At 32.4% G+C, this 13,498-nt stretch overlaps 1 pseudogene; it reads right to left on the bottom strand.

The window, feature by feature from the left end:
* LOC105971110 (O-fucosyltransferase 23-like) overlaps window positions 1–12,482 on the bottom strand; it is a 28,359-nt pseudogene extending 15,877 nt beyond the window's left edge.
* Window positions 12,483–13,498: the final 1,016 nt, after the last annotated feature.

The following is a 13,498-nucleotide window of genomic DNA, read 5'->3' as shown; positions in this document are numbered from 1 at the left end:
TATTCATTTCTTTATGTCATTTTGACATTTATTATATAAAAAAATTAATGCTTATTTGGCCCTTCAGTGACGAAATCCTGGCTTCGCCACCAATCGTTTTGGTGAATAAAATGGAAAACTAAGTTGTACGAAGATACAAATAGTACGAAGATAGTGTGTATACACAAGACAAAAAATAGTGAGATATTATTAATTTGCAGTTAAAAGATAAAATATTAATATATGTTATAGAATATAAACTATACTATATTAGAGTATAAAGCAAACAACTATTTACGAATAGTAATATAAGAAATATATTCTATTATACTTGTAAATGAAAGCAAGAGAATACTAAATTGAGCGGAAATAAGTTTTTTTTTTTTTTTTTGATAAAAAAATAAAAATAAATAAATAAATAAATAAGTTTTATTGCTAATGAAATTGCTGTGTATTTCTCACATCTGATAGCACCTATTTCTAGATGAAATATTATATGCATTGTTATTGTAAAATACAATTTGACTTGATACGTATCATGCTAACCATTCCTAAGTATGCAAGTTTTCAAGGTGCTAATCTATTATGGGCAAATGACAAAAATGTATATGACAAAGGACTTAAATGTACATTGGTCCCAAAAAAAAAATAGTCTTTCAAATAAACCCATCCCCATATATTTAATCTAAAATACCCTCCATAATATATTTTTTATCGATTCCATTCATTAGACTCTAACTTCCTAAATATTACACATTGACCCCGATTTAAACAAATATATCACATTAACCCCCATTTTAATAATTTTTTGAATTTTTTTTTTTCACAAAATAATTTTTTTTATCTGAATTTTTATTTTCCGGCCAGATTCCGGCGTTGACCTTTTTTTTTTTTTGGAAAACTTTTATTTCTGAAATTTTTTTCCAGCCGGTCAACCGCCGGTCTCCGGCATAGAATTTTTTTTTTTTTGAAATTTTTTTTTCTTATAAAAAAATATTCTAATTAATATTACTGTCTTGGTTGCTAAATTACTGTTTCAGACAATAATATTACTGTTTGGGACAGTAATATTGTGAATATTATTTTCCTGAACAGTAATATTACTAATATTACTGTCCCAAACAGTAATATTATTTTGCATGAGACAATAATATTACGGTTGGAGATAGTAATATTACAGTCGAAGAAAACAAAAATGCAGGCCAAGACGATAAAATTAATTAATACAGTAATATTACTGTCTTAGACAGTTAAATTATTGTGGGAGACAGTAATTTGGCAGATAAGATAGTAATATTAATTAAAAAAAAAAATTTAAGAAAAAAAATAAAAAAAAAAAGTCCATTAACAGTTAAATTACTTTCTCCGACAGTACAATAACTGCTAGAGAGTGTAATTTAGCAGCCAAGACAATAATATTAATTAAAATATTTTTTTAAGTAAGAAAAAGTTAATTAATAGTTAAATTACTGTCTCCGACAATTAAAGAACTGTTGGAGACAGTAATTTAGCTGCCAAGACAGTAATATTGATTAAAATATTTTTTTTAAAGGTCAATTGACAGTTAAATTACTGTATTCGACAGTTAAATAACTGCTGAAGACAGTAATTTAGCAGCCAAGACAGTAATATTAATTACTGTTTTTTTTAAGGAAAAAAAAAGTCAACGGCGGTTGACCTACAGGAAAAAAATTTCAGAAAAAAAAGAAAAAGAAAAAAAAAAGTCAACGGCGTTCTCCGGCGGTCAACGACGGCTGACCGGCGGTCTCTGGTAGTGGCGGGTCAAAATTGGAGTCAAAATTGACATTAGGGTCAAAATTGGTTAATTGATGAAATTGGGGTGTAAATCATGAAATTGGAGTTTAATTAGGTTTCAAGGAATTGAGAGTAACTTTGGTATATATAAAAGGATTTTCCTTATTTGCAAATAAATTTGAATGAGCTGGAAATTTGAAATGAAATGCTTTTTGGGGTTTGAAAATTGCTATTTGCAGTTCATACCCCAAAAAGCTTTCTCTCTCTAAAAAAGAAAAAAAAAATTCAAAAAGTTTGAAATGAAGCCAAATTTATCGGAATTTTGAGGTACTTTCAACTCCTAAACATTTTAATTGCATTGGGTAGGAAATTTCGGTTGTAATTGCATGTTAAATAGCCCAAAAAATCGAACTATAGGGCTGTTGTTTGTTCAAAACTGCGCTCGGTGAACGCCCAAATCGGGCGTTCACCAGCATTTTTCACGCCCAGTTTGGGAGTGCAAAATGCTGGTGAACGCCCGGTCCGTGCGTCCGGTCCGGGAATGGACGCCCGGGTCCGGTTTAGGCGCCCGGTCTCGGCGTTTTTTTTTTTATTATTTATTTATTTATAATTTCAATTTTACTTATTTAAATATCTCTTATATTTGCAGAATGTCTAATTTGATTAAAAAACTGAAGATGGGAAAGGGAAGGGGCCTATGATTCGTCCCAGACATAATCGAAAGGTTACTAATTCTACACGGCATGGCGAAGGGACAATGATTTTTAAACAACCACGAGCACTTGTTGATGTTGGATTGTTGGTTTTCTTTTTTATTCTGTTTTGTTGATTCAGGATTGTTGGTCTTTTTTTTTTTTTTTTTTATTCGGATTTGTCAATCCAATAAAAGTACTAAGTTCGACATAATAAAATATTAAGTTTGACGTCATAAAGTACTAAGTTCGACATAATATAGTACTAAGTTTGACATAATAAAGTACTAAGTTCGACATAGTAAAGTACTAAGTTCGACATAATAAAATACTATAATACATTAAATCCGATAAACTAAAGTAAATCAAACACTATTTACAATATCTCGCGCATGCCGTCTACCTCGCATTGTGTTGGGGGGGGGGGGGGGACAGACGCCCAAGCCGGGTGTCGGAAGCTGTTACACACGCTTGGTTTGGACGTGGACCGGGGTTTTTCACGCCCGAAATGGGCGTGGATCGATGGTTTACACGCCCAACTTGGGCGTGTAAAACAGCTTCGGGCGCCCGGGTTGGGCTTTTGCCCGTTCTGTCCAGATTTTTCAAATGAAATGACGAAATTACTGTCTCCGATTAACTGTCGGAGACGGTAATTTTGCAGGCAAGACAGTAATATTAATAAAAATATTTTTTTGAAGAAAAAAAAAAAGTCAAACCGGAGACCCGACGGTTGACCTACCGGAAAAGTTTTCAAAAAAAAAAAAAAAGGTCAACGGCGGCTGACCGGCGGTCTCCGGTGGTGGCGGGTCAAAATTGGGGTCAAAATTGGTTAATTGATGAAATTGGACTAAATTAGGGTGTAAATCATGAAATTGGAATTGAATTGAGTTTTAATGAATTGGGGGTAATTTTGGTATGTATAAAAGAGTTTTCCTTATTTGCAAATAAGTTTGAATGAGCTGGAAATATTTGCAAGACAAAAAAGTTGAATGTCCATTTTTGAATTAACTGCCCTTGTCATGGGCCTATTTACAAGTTGCCCATATAACTTCCATGTGAGTAGTTTTCTTCCTTTTTTTTTTTTTTTTATATCACATAAGGAATAAAAATTGCAAGTATTGCCACTAGACAAGAGTAACATATGTTCACGGTTAATGCATAATTAATAAAGGGGTAATATGCCATGAGCCCTTCAAAGGAAACATAATTTGAACTAAATGACAAATCCAAATTCAATCTTTTAATTAAATCCTTAGTTTGAAATAATATATGAGCCACATTCCTAATTTTTTTAATCCCTATCTTGCCCTTATACCCTAAATTATATAAACCAAGACATTCACGTCAATTTAGATTTATTTTTCTTCTTTTTGTTCTCCCTCTCTCTCTCTCATGTTCTCTTTATCTCCCTTTCTCTCTCGTTCTTTGCTCTCATCCCTCTATCTTTCTCTTGTTCTTCAGTAGTTGCACGAAGGCAACCACCGCCGGTGATGGAGGGAACATGAGCAGGGGCGGTGGATCGAGAGAGTGTGGTGGAGGCGGCGGCGGCAGCGGGAGGAGGCGGCGGCGGCGACGGGTGAGGCGGCAGCGGCGGCGTCGGGTGGAGGCGGCGGCGGTGGGTGGAGGCATGGTGGGGGTTGTGCGGGCGGGGGCTGTGATTATGGTTGAGATATTATAGAATGTATATTTTTGACTAATAAATTGGATTTGATTTCCTTGTGTTTTGAAAGATTTTTGCTTGATTTGAGTTTAAATACCAGATTTAGGTTTTCCCAAAGTTGGTAGGTGACTACAGTCGCGGCGGCTGTGAGCGTGGGTTGCTAGGGTTGGCGGCGGCTGCGTTGGCTGCTAGGGTTTGCGACGGCTTGGTAGCAAGGGTTTGATAGTAAAGTGTAGTACACCGTAGTATACTATACTACACCGTAGTATACCATAGTACATCACTACATTATACTATACTACAGTACATCGTAATATACCATAGTATACTACAGAAAAATTGAAAAATATGTAAATTGAAATTAAAAAAATTAAAAAAATAGCATTTTTTTTTGTAATTCTCATTATTAAGTAGGAAAAAAATAAAGAATTTTTTATAATAGTGTATAAAATGCTAAAATGAATAAAGGAAAAAAGGAAGACAAAACGATATTTTGAAGAAAAAAAGTATTAGATGGAAATATGAAAATATTAAATGCATAATAAATAAAATGATAAATGCAGTTTGAAATTTACTTAATGAATATTTCGAATTTGTGAGTGGAGGGGCATTTTTGGAATGAATTTTATAAAGGATGTGAAGCAAATGTTTAATTAGACTTGTGATTTAGTTCAAATAAGTTTTGTCACCTGGGACCTATATCCTAAGGCCCCATTAATAAAAGGGTTTTCATACATAAGTCCCTGACCAACCATCTTTATTATTCTGGGTTGAGAGGTTATACGTATATCTCTTTCGCTAATAAGTTTATTCATTTAATCTTTATTATAAATAAAAGAAAAATAAATGTATATGACAAAATTAGTTCCAACCCTTTAAACCCAATTCTTAATTGTACCAATTTAATCAATTTTGACCACAAAAATCTAATTTTGATTTTTTTTTTCTGAAATTCTTTTATTCCAGTCGGTTTCCGGCGTTAATTTTTTTTTGTCTGCTTTTTCTTCCGCCGGTTTCCGGCGTTGATTTTTTTTAGTGTTTTTTTTCTAGAATTTTATCCATTTTTTTACGCCCGCCGCTGAATGTTGTAGTAACTGTATTTTCATTAACATTAATTATACTGTCGCTGGTAGTAATTGTACTGTCGTTGACAGTACAATTACTGTCAACGACAATATTATTATTTTTTTGGATTTATTTTTATTTTGTTTGATTTATTGACAAGTCAACGTAATTAAATTATTGTCGCTGACGGTAAAATCAATGTAAACACAATAATATTACTGTCAACCACATCAATATTATTTATATTTTTGGCTTTTTTGTTGTGTTTGAGTTGTTGACTGATTAACGTAATAATATTACCGTCTACTATTGTAATATTACTGTAAACACAATAATATTACTATAAACACAATAATATTATTGTCAACCACATCAATATTAATTATTTTTGTTTTTTATTATGTTTGCCTTTGTTGAACGGTCAACATATTAATATTACTCTATTACACAATAATAATGATTTTTGTTGTGTTAATATTACTGTGCTAGAGACTAATATAACAATATTACTGTGTTAAACTGTATTATAGTTAATATTACTGTGTTTAACAGTAATATAGTTATTATGACCGCCAACCACAACAATAATGTTGTTTAAATAGGGCAAAAAAATGTTAAAGAAAAAAAAATCAACGCCGCTGGAGACGGCGTTGACCGCCGGCAGAAAGACGAAAAAAATAGAGAAAATAAAATAGAAAATTCATCTCCGGAAACCGACGGAAAAATCAGGAGAGTAAAAAAGTCAACGCATCGACGGGCGAAATTTGTACTCAAAATTGAGTTTTGGGTCAAAATTGAATAATTTGTGAAATCTGGGGTCAAATTGAGGTTAAACTAAATTAAATTAAAGGATGAAATTGGAGCATATTAAAATGTGAGGGGGTATTTTAGTTTTTTACACACCTCTGTACAATGTTTGAACTTTTTCGGAAAATAAGTTTTTATATGGACCCCTTTATGAATAAGTATACCATGATGGACTTATTTGTCAGGACCTATTAATAAATATCATAAATCAATAAATATATAACGTTTTATTTAAGGCTGCACTTGTTTACAATTTCAAAAATTTCTAAAGGCAAGACCTTACTTGATGCAAGACCAAAATATAAATAAATTTACTAAGAACAAGGCTGAAAATTACAAATATAACCCCAATATTGATTTTGATATTATTCATTCAAGTTAAACCTAATTACTATTGCAAGACCAAAAAAGAAAAGAAAGAAGAAAAAAAAAAGGGGAAATTGAAAAACGAGAGGGTGCTCTAGCGGAAGAAGAGAAGAACCCAAGGCGAGAAGAATTGCCGCCTCCCATCCGCTGCCGCCGCCCGACCGTGGATGCTTGGAGAGGAAGAGAAGAAGAAGGTGGAGGAAGGAGGAGGGAGGAGAAGGAGGAGGAGAAGAAGAAGAAGAAGGTGGAGGAAGGAGGAAGAAGATGAAGAAGAAGAAAAGAAGAAGAAGAAGAAGAAGAAGAAGAAGAAGAAGAAGAAGAAGAAGAAGAAGAAGAAGAAGAAGAAGAAGAAGAAGAAGAAGAAGAAGAAGAAGAAGAAGAAGAAGAAGAAGAAGAAGAAGAAGAAGAAGAAGAAGAAAAGGAAGAAAAAGAGGAAAATGATAAAAATTCGACCAGTACATGTTGATTTTTTGTGTGAAAAATCGACACTTAGATGTCGATTTTTGGCAAAAAAAAATCTAGATGTTGATTTTATGGCGAAAAATCGACATGTAGATGTCGATTTTGTCACAAAAATCAACATCTAGAGTTGATGTCGATTTTTTGCTAAAAATTCGACATCTAAATGTCGACTTTTGTGACTAAAATCGACATGTATATGTCGAATTATGACTGCGCGAATTTTCTTTTTGAAAACTTAAAAAATCGACCACCTAACTATAAAAATACATTCATTCATAGTTTGTTTTCTATTTTGTTTATAGAATTCTCCATATTGATGTCTCGTGATTCCTTAATGTTATCATTTGCATGTTTGAGTAAGATTTGATAATTTTGGGTGTTGAGGATTTTTGGAGAAGATGAAGATTTTTTTTTTTTGAGGAATTTGTGTGAAATGGGTTTATGAGGAAGATGAAATGGATTTTACTTGTGTGGTCTTGCACAAAGGAAGTTGTGGAATTTTGTAATTGGGGATTTTGTATTTAGTGAAGGTATAATAGTCTTTTAGTAATTTATTTGGTGAAGAATTAGATTTGGTCTTCCCCTAATTAATTTTTGCGATTGCATATAGTCGCCGCCTTTATTTAATCTATCATGATAAAAACACTGATATGTTTGTATGTCTCATTTGAGCGTATCAGATCAAGCCCAAACAATGGGCCCAAGAAAGATTAGCTTAAAGAAAAGAAAGTACTATGCAAAAATAAATAAAAATCATTTAAAGTTCTAAGAACGGCAAGTAAATACACTTGAACAATTGAATTAGAAAACTGAAAAACAAAAAATCAAACTATGAATGGGGTAACTAAGCATGAATATATTTCTATGTTTAAAAAAAGGCGGCGGTTATATGCAAGCCCATTTTTTTATTAGTTCAAGACCTCCAACATAAAAATACTAATTTATCCTTAATCAAATTTAAAATCAAATAAAAAACACAAAACATTAAAAAAAAAAAAATTCCTTTGTGCAAGACCAAATAAAATACATAAATCCAGAAGCCCCTCTTCCTTATTTCACGACTTAAAACTCTTCTTCTCATATACACCAAAATTATCAAATACATACCAAACATTCACGATGGAACCAGAAAACAATGATATGGTGGTTTACGAGGGTGGAGAACAAAATGAAATATGTTTTAACCGTTTATTTTTGCTTTTGGGTCGTCTTTTTTTGTTTGGAAAAAAATTCGACGATACCAAAAATCGGTCTGCAAATACCGATTTTTGTTACTAAAGCCAGTAACCACATTCCGATTATTTTAATAAAAATCGGTACTTAAAAACCGATTATTGTAGTAAAAATCGGCATGACAACACCGATTTGTTTTTGTATTATCGGTATTGTCATGCCGACTTGTACTACAAAATTCGGTTTTTAAATACCGATTTTATTATCTGTGTTTTTTTAAGACCGTTTTCTCATACTCTCGTGCATCAACCTAGGGGATTGATGGAGGATTATTCAAATGAATTATCTAACGAATAAATATTTGAGATACGAAAAACTCTACTCGATTGTGTTAAAGGAGTGGTAGACGCCACCGAATGGTGATAAACATTTTCGTTTCAAATATTTAAAAAATATCAATTAACCAAATATATAATGTATTATTTAAAAAAAAATCAAAAAATATCGGTATTCGAAAACCGATTTTGTACTCAATAATCGACATTAGAACGCCGATTTTGACTTGTAAAGTCGACGTTGTGTCGCCGATTTGGTTAACAAAAATCGGCATTATGACGCCGATTTTCGTGTACAAAATTGGTCTAGATAAACTGATTTGAGAAACCAACGAAAAAAAAATAAAAAAACCAATTTCAATCTCAATTTTTTTTCCAAAATCGGCCAAATCATTGCAACCCAACAAGAAATAAGCATAGATTAATGTTCATTCATACATATTTAGCATAGATTAATATTTGGCAGTCGTGATATTTCTTTTTTGTTTTTGTTTTTTTTTTTTATTTTTTTTGATTTTTGGTCTTGAACAAATTAAAAATAAGATTTATTTGTATTTGAGTATTATTTGTGGATAAGGGTATATTTGTCATCTTTGGTCTTGATGTAATAAAATTAGATTAATTTACGGGCTTCAACTAATAAACTCATTTATGTGGTTTTGAACTAATAAAAAAATGGACTTGCATATAACCGCCGCCTTAAAAAAAATCAAGATTACTGAAAACTATTAAAAATTGTGCTGAAAACATATGTCCAAGAATCGGACATTTTTAGATCGAAATCATCATTGATCAATTATATTTTGTTAATTCACCTATAATATAAATTAAATAATATATTTGACATTATATATGTCAATAAAATCACCTGAAATCGTCAAAATGTCTATGAAAATTACTATGAATGTTATTTATAAAACTGTCAGGGCGATGATAGATGACCTCGAAATTTGACCCACAATTCATCGGATGCCCTAGCAAATAACCGATCGCCGCCGTCGGAATCTTGAATGAGTTGCCGGATTCTTCATACCTTCAACAACAATATTGATATTTAAAAAAAAATAAGTTTATAAGGGGGAAGTTATTTCTTTTGTGCAGTCAACAACTCCGTGATGCATCATTCTCAACAATATAATTTGTCCAAAATATCATAAATAGCTGGTTAGGATGAAAATAATTTGAGCATCATGAACTCATAAAACATTGCCAAGAACCATTGTTTAACACGCGCATGTGCAGCTTACTAGTATATATAAATACGTATACCATATAAATTTAATTCCAATAAACAGCTTCAAAAGAATACATACACAAGGACATTTTTTCTCCTTTCCGATAATTTGTGCTGTGTTATGCTGTAAATGATCATTTGCCACGAGTAAACTGCAAAAAGTACCCATCTGTAATGTTAAAATAGCAAAAAACCACATGTGATAAATAAACTAGCAAAAACACCCTGTGTTTTTTCTTAAATAGCACACTTGACCCACTACCAATTTAAGGGTTGACCTTGTGTAAATAGACAAAAACCCCTATGAAATATCTATTTTTATAGTATTAAAAAAAACAAATGAAATATTTAAATTCTTATTTTCTAATATTCTAACTATTTTATTTTTTTATTACTGATAAAAAAACTAATTTTATTTTTGTTATATCTTTTAATTAAACAAATGGAAAGGGGTTTTTATATTTTTAAAATTATTATATAATTTCTTTATAACTTTTAAATTTTTCCTACACTAAATTATGTAAAAGAAAAAAAATTACAATATTATGTATATGTTTATTGATGATTATTATTATTATTATTATTATTATCATATATATATATATATATATATATATATATATATATAATATTTCAATTTAATTTGTATACTAAATTTTTAATAATCAGAAAAAATCAAGGAAAAAAAAGAAAAAAAAAATAATAGATAAATTGAATCATCATCGTCTTCAACGATTTGAATCCCGATGCCATCTCCAACACCACCACCATCGTCTTCCCACTTAATTACTGAATCCCAACCAGCAAAAACAAACTAGAAAATTCTAGCTTTTTTTTTTTCAAGATCCAAAACCAAACAAAACAAAAATTAAAAACAGTGGGAAATATTATCTTCAAGCTAGTTTTGTTTCTGCAAAACCTAGCAACAACACCAATAAAAAAAAATAAAAAAAAAATCCACAAAATCCGTTGAATACCAACGCAGATGTGATATGTGGTGAAGAAAGGCTCGAACGCCAGTTTGTAATCAGGGTTGTAGGGCTCAGCTGGGCTCCAATTGCCGCCGCCGCCGAAGAAGGCTTCCAATTTCCGGAAGCTCCTCCGATCGTCAGCACCCTTGTTCGTCCGAGCCTGGACTTCGCGCGACGGCTATGGTAGAGCAACACAGCGGAGCAGCCGACGGTGGAGGCTGTGCTGCGGTGGTGGGAGGAGGCTGGTCACATGATCTTGGAGTTGGAATTGAAGTTGGGAAGATGAAGATTTAAGTTTGTGTAGTAATTTCCGGAAAAAAATATACTCTTAGATGCAAAATTTCAAAACCTCAACATTTTACACTACCCAAAGTATACCTGAATCCCTATCATCAAATTTATATACCTGATATTGTCTACAAACAATTTGAATCTATACCTATTTTAAAAATAAAATAAAATAAACATAAAACCATGGACAAGAAATATGATTAGAACTGTAACTAATTGCTTGGAGGCTCAAATCAGACATATTAGCCGCCCATGCACGTGGTGTGCCTTTCGGTTCACATTCTAAATTGTAAGCATAAGAAAAAGTCCCATACTAATCATTCTTTGAGTTCTATCAAGAACCACAAGGCTAGAAAAAGTCGAATAGCTATTCCCAACAAAAACATCCGACCTCGCACAAACTTCATAGTCAATTGCTGATTGTATCAAATATGATTGCTTCTTATATATCTCTAAAACACCCAACTTTTTCTTCTCAAATGGAAGCAAACCTTCCTTCCAACCCGCCAATATAGAGTTATCTTCTAGAAGATCATCGGCAACCGCGAGGTATATTAGAATCGGAGTTTTCAATCCCACAATATTCACCACTCTTTCAATCATCTGCTCTTTGATACGGCACACACTAGTAGAAAAAATGGCTTTTTACTACGATCATTAACTGTAGCAAAAGGGATCAAATTCGTACTAAAAAGGCTTTTGCTACGCATTTGCTACGAATTTGCCCCATAGCATATACGAGTGTGACAAAAGCTTTGCTATGGTAAATGGCCATACGACTTCAAAATTGTTCCGTAGTAAGAAGTACTTTTTATTACGATTTTTTACTGTAGCAAAAAATTTCGTAGTAATAACCAAATTTTCTACTAGTGATATTTCCGTTATATTCAGTCTCTCCAACAGCTTCTTCCAGTGTATTATCCAATCCTTTTCGATTCTCATATGAACTGATACATAAGGCTGTAACATCAAATTATTACCATTTTGTAATGAAGTGATTTTTCTAATCTTGGAAAACAACTTTATCGGCCTCTTTAGATATTTCTTCCACCAAGACTAAACACTCAAAGACCTTTGCGTAGTCTTTAAGGGGCCAATGATCATGCCACAGAAATGGGTTCTTGCCTACTATCCGGATTGTTCCGCACCTATTGTAGGGATGCCCAGTCAACTGTTGCAACTGTTCTAGATCTTTCTCAACAGTCCATTTTCGCCCACTTCCTTTTTGAATCTCGAGTGAATCGGTTTTGTTTGAAATTTGTGAATAACGTCCCAATTGGACGACCCCTTTGCAGAGTAAATTGAACTTTTCGAATTGGAAAACCTTATCGAATGAAATAGGTTTGAGGTGATCAACCTCTTTGTAAAACAAGGAGACGCTCAAGCTAGGCACTAGAAGTGTTCGATTCAGCATTCTTGCGCATATGCAATCTTTTGGTTATTCAGACCCCATACGATTTTAGGAACCTCTAAAAACTTGGATTTTTCATTGTCAAGTTCTGGATTTAAGGTTTGCCGATTGTTGACAACAGGAAACAAAATGCTGTGTTCAATTCCAACAAAGCCGGGGAATCTAGGAAGAAAAACTGCACGAAGAACCAAAGCAGTGACCACCAAGATCACACATTTGCATGCCAGAGAATTGAAATTCAATCCAAAGAATCTCAAATGTTTAAAACAGGGTAAGTCCATTCGAGGTTTGTGAAATTAATTCGATCCAATAAAGCTCTAAGTGAATCCACTTCAGATCCAACTCAACTACTTAATCAGTGGGAAGCCATCATAACTGAAATGCAACATGTTTTTCTTCATACAGAGGGATAAGAAGAAAGGAAAATGAAACCAATTAAACTTTCATACAGGATTACAGGTTGATTTCGATGAAATCAAGAAAAGTAGTGCATAAAAGAATAGAAATATAGCACGACTATTACTCAAATCCAGAATCAGAATAAGGGCATCGGTGAATAAGGGTCGAAGGAAAACGGGATTTTTCATGAATCATAATTCATTTAAAATCTAGAAATCTTCAACCCCAAATCCGATTGAACAATTATTATTTTGCAACAAAAAAAGCAAATACTCCGAAAAGGTTTGGTGTCGAAGCTTAAATTAAATCTCTTTGGAGGTTGCACGTTAGCTACATACATGTACGTCCATACATTCGCCAACTTGAATTTGTATTGTCCCTATTGATAACATTATTTTGAGTATGAATTAATTAGGACAACGTTTTAATTTGTTTTCATTAATTTGTTATCGATTGTATGGTCTTGATTTGACTCTTTCTTATTCATATTTATAGTCACTTTTGGGTTGTGGTATGAAATATTTAACTTGAATTTATATTATGTAGGTTAGAGGTCTGCGTATCTTCCGTCGGGTAGATATTTCATATTTGTATTTAAAAAAATTATATCTAAAAATGATTATTTTGTTAATGAGTTAATATCCACGAATAATAATATTTATAAGGAATCTAAATTAGAGACGGTGACACCATATATAACCGATTAGATTACGAGAAATAGAAAGCTGAACTTATAAGCTTTATGATCAAATGATATTCAGGACTTGATGAAAATAATAACGTACGACTAAAATTTCAGTATACATGCAAGAACCGCAAATTACCTGGTTTTTTTTCATGATCATGAAGAGGTAAATTTACATTTTCAGAGAGTGGAAACAATGAAATGTATGGAATC

This window comes from Erythranthe guttata, chromosome 11, assembly GCF_056151865.1.
Source record: "Erythranthe guttata isolate IM_541 chromosome 11, IM_541, whole genome shotgun sequence".
Classification (NCBI taxonomy): domain Eukaryota; kingdom Viridiplantae; phylum Streptophyta; class Magnoliopsida; order Lamiales; family Phrymaceae; genus Erythranthe; species Erythranthe guttata.
Note: the sequence above shows the minus strand (reverse complement) of the source record. Positions and strands in the feature narration are given on the sequence as shown.